The sequence below is a fragment of the Camellia sinensis genome, chromosome 15, assembly GCF_055761805.1.
Source record: "Camellia sinensis isolate YWXY chromosome 15, ASM5576180v1, whole genome shotgun sequence".
In the NCBI taxonomy this organism is placed as follows: domain Eukaryota; kingdom Viridiplantae; phylum Streptophyta; class Magnoliopsida; order Ericales; family Theaceae; genus Camellia; species Camellia sinensis.
The window spans coordinates 74816892-74821786 of NC_138975.1; positions in this window are offsets into that span (position 1 = coordinate 74816892).

Genomic DNA, 4895 nt, shown 5'->3' on the forward strand with positions numbered 1-4895 from the left:
AATCTACTGAGTCACTTACGCGCATAGGAATAAAATATACCGACTTGGTCAACCAATCAACTACCATCCAAATGGCATCACTACCCCGTTGAGTCCTCGAAAGGCCCAAAACAAAATCCATCGTGACATGCTCCCACTTCCCCTCGGCTATAGGAAAGGGTTGCAACAAACCCGCTGGTCTCTAATACTTATCCTTCACTTGCTAACAAGTAAAGCACTTCGATACAAACACAGCGACATCTTTCTTCATAATCCTACACCAAAACTGGGGACTAAGGTCGTGATACATCTTTGTGTCCTCGGATGCACCGCAAGGTGAGAATAGTGGAACTTTCAGAGTATTTCCTCTCAGCAGGACTCCAGCATGAACAAACGGTCATGGTATCTCATACTCTAGTTGGCATGCATAGTCAAGCCTCTTTCTACCTTCCCATCAAAAATATTCTCCTGGAGAGATTCTACCTCAAGGTCACCCCTCTATGATTCTAACACTCGATTCACAACTGTTGGTTGTGCGACTACTAAAAATAAGGCTGTAAACTCAACAGACTCGCCCAGATACAAGTCAAACTCACCAAGAGTACCCAACATCTCCCATTCTCAGATGGCAATACAAGCTACACTGCAAATTGATTTCCTATTTAAGGCATCGACCACAACATTGGCCTTTTTTGTATGATAATGCAACTCGAAATCATAATCCTCTATGAACTCCATCCATTTTCTCTGCCTCAAGTTCAAGTCCTTCTGTGTAAATAGATATTTCAGACTCTTGTGATCATAAAGCACTTCAAATCTCTCACCATAAAGGTAGTGCCTCCAAATCTTCAAGGCAAATATCACCTCTGCTAACTCTAGATCATGGGTAGGATAGTTCTTCTCATGTGTTTTCAACTGTCGTGAGCCATAGGCTACTACTTTCCCCCTCTTGCATCAATACACAACCCATACCTTCTCGTGAGGCATCACAATATACCGAATAGTCCAAACACCTCTCCAGAATAATCAAGATTTTGGGACTTTCACCTTAGACACTCCGGCCAACTTAATTTCAATGGAGTCAATTCCCCAGTACATCCCCTTTCTCCTTCCAAACATCATACATATACAATGTATTTAAACATAGTCATATTCAATGACAACCACAATAGATTAATTTCAATTTTCCTAATCCTCATGCAATTTCTACAACAATCATAGCTATTCTCCACTAATAGCCCAATACAGTTATTCTAAACAGATATTTAACCTTAAGACATATAATTTATTCAAAACTTCCAAAGGTGAGAGGTATTACATACTCAACTCCACCATCTATTTCAATATTCGCCCAATTTCATGTTTACAACACCAATTTCATTTATTTATACAAAATAAATATTAAACTCATTTTAGGGCAAACTCCCCCTTTTTCCAAAATATCAACCCAAGATCCAAAATCAACTATTTTGACACAATACAACATTATTTTCAAGCTCCATAACTATTTATTTTCCATTCATCAAAAACCCATCTTTTTATTTCACACCCAAGCCCTAGGTTTGCTCAAGCTACTCCCAAATCCCACCATTGTTACGCAATGACAAATAACTAAGCTAAAGACCATATGAAAGTGTAAAAAATTCCTACCTCAAGAAGAGAAGACAAGAAAAGCAAGATTGAAACTCCAAAGACATCGAAACCCACTATTGTTCAGATGAAAAGAGAGCCCACGACATACTCTACCTTTTTCTCAAAGGCACTAGGGTGAAGAACCCAATGAATCTAGGTGTGATAGAAAAGAGAATGTGAGTTTTAGAAAGAGGAACTCAAGATCTAGGGTTTTGGAGAGTTTTAGAGAGAAAGAGGAATGAAAAAGTGATGAACAAGGTCATCATCACGGCCTGTTATACACGCAGTCTGTTCGAGCGTGGAAAGTAACACTCGAGCGTTGAATACACACTTTCAAAAGTTTTGTAGACAAAAGACATCGCTTGAGCGCAAGATTGGACGCTCGAGCATCCACCCGCTCGAGCGTAAGAAATGTCGCTCGAGCATAGAATGCACTCTTCTAGTATTTGCAGGTCTGCAAAAATATTAAGAGTTTGCAAAGCCCACTCGAGCAGAGGAGTAAAATTTACGAAGCCTGCTCGAGCACAAGAATGGCCGCTCGAGCAGAGGAGCAAAATTCTAGGCAACATAGGTTTGGAAAATCAAGCAGCCAACCTATTCCAAACACACAACTACAATCCAAATGACCAATCCAAGGAACAACAAGGGAAAAAAGAGATAAACAACAACTTTGAACCATGAGATGAACAACAACTTTGAACCGTGAAACCCGAGTCTGGAACATAATAAAATGTCGGGCCAAAACCGGAGTCGCTATATAGTTGGCCAGCCGGTTAACTTCTTTTGGACGGAATGGAGTAGTCTTCCGGTGTTGAGCATACCAATTCTCGGAGATCTCCAAGGCATATGAAGGTTTTATTTTCTTTTCATTTGAGTGTTTTGTGAGGTTTTGTTTTTATTTTGTTGTAATATTTTCTTCATCTCTCCCGTTCTCTCTCATTTGGTTTGTAATTATTTATTCAAAGTGTTGTAATAATTTTCCGTCTCACTTTTTTATCCTATTCTTTTACTTGCTTTCCTTTGTGAATATGCATCATATTTTGTTTTAACTCATATTCATGCTTTGCATCCATGTTTCATGCATCTTGACTCGGCTAAGTTTGCATTTGTAGATTTAACCAATTCATATGTGATTGTGTGAGCTACCTCATGTCCTTGAGATGATTCATATGTCATATATTAGAAGTCGAATCTTTAGTTGCATTTCATAGGTGAATTGCATTAAGATTTTTTATATAAGATCATGCATATTTCACTAACTTTGTTTTGTAGCTATTTGCGGGACGTCAATAAACATATAAGTTTTTATGCTTTAGCATCCTGCTTGTGTGTTTTTTCCTACTATGTTTAGCATTTTACCATGAGACTATGTGCTTAGTTGATATACTTGCATGGATGCCCAGTGGATGGAGGTGGTGTCGCGTAATTTGGAATGATGTTGATCTTTCATATTTGAAAACTCAATTTCTTTGGATTGTACATCTTCAAAACTCTTTAAAATTTATGAAATCACGTTGTTCCAAAATGAATGGCATAGTCTATAATTGTATGCTTCACATAGTAAATTGTAAGATTTATTTAATAGTCAGAATATAAATATATAAAGTTAATAAAACTCATATCATGTTTTAGTAGAGGCCGATCTTTGATCAGGTGAGCGGGGATACTCAATTAATGACCTTCCCCTCCATACCTAAGGTTCCGAGCCAAACATCTTTGGTTATGACGAATAGTGGCCTTGGCACGCGTCACAGGTTTTTTAATTTTTTTAAAATATTAGGTGATGACTCTAAGATCTGATGAAGTAGTCCTTTTTTGGCAAAAAATTTGTAATAAAACAGATTTTCTATAAAAGTTATCAAATTTAGACTCCCATCTATGTTTCACATTGCACTTGTGAGATTAGATTAAAGAATTCGAGGGTCCGAACTATTTAACGTGCACAAGTACCTAACAGACATGTTATACTACTCAATGAAACAAATGGTTGGAGTCCATACAACAAATGGATACGGGTAATTGGATCGGGTAAAGACCCACAGTGTTACAGAGATACTACGATGATCAGGGGGTAGAAGTGGTAGACGCAAAGCTCGATATGGAAGACGTAAAAGATTTACTAATTTATTTGTTTAAAAAATCGAGACAAAGATTTGGTTGCTAGTAACAAAAATATTTTGGAGCTTTAATAGCTCTAATGTGTATGTGGGGCCCATTTGATGTGATTATTTGCCCCTTTTTTTTTTACTTTCCACCCCACTAGAGCTCAATAAGAGTTTTAGTTTTAGAGGGATGTATCATTGTTGTTAGAAGTAATCTAATTAGTAAATACTTTACTCTTCTAAAATGGTAAAGTACAATCTGGATGAGCAAAGTTTTTCATCCCCAATTATACATGAAACATAAAATCGGTAGACATTTGGGACGACAATATTCTTTGCAAAATACGAAAGGATCATTAATTTAGCTGAATAGTGAATTTTGTTCCTAAAAACTAGTTTTTTTAGACCAAACTGATTTTTACTAAAATATTGTCACTGAAACAATAATATTTTGTAGTGAACGATTGAGAATTTTTTGACGACTAAACTTCGATTTTTTTTCTATTAATTTTTTAGTTCCCATAGGTAAAATTTTAAATATTTGGCTACTAAATTGTGTAGTCGCAAAAATGTAAAAACAATTGCCAACTACAAATTTTACCGCAAGATGTGATATATCAGCAACAAAACTTTTGTAACTAAATAGTTTAGTCGTTACAAGTTAATATTAAAAAAAAAGAAATTAGTTTCTACAAAAATTATATGGCGACTAAATATTTAGTCACCGAAAGGTATGCTTTAGCTACTAAAATTATTTTAGTCACCAAATATTGTTCCCGACAATCCTTAGGGACTAAAATTGCGACAAATTGTTTCAATCAGTAAAGTTTTTGACGGCTTAAAATTTAGTCACCAAATCAGTAAAGTTTTTGACGACTTAAATTTTTTTTACTTGCCATAGGTAAAATTTTAAATATTTAGCTACCAAATGCGACCAAATGTGACGACTTAAAATTTAGTCGTTAAATGTGACTTAAAATTTAAAATTTAGTCACCAAATGTCTCAGGTTTATTGATGTATCTTTCTTTTACTTTATTAATAAAGATTACATTTTTTCATTGATAAAAAAAAATAACAAAAAATAAATGATATATTTCTATATTTGGAAATATAGAAGAAAAAAAAAAGTTAAGAAAAAAATAAGTGATATATAAGAGTGCTGTCAACATTGATGAGTTGAT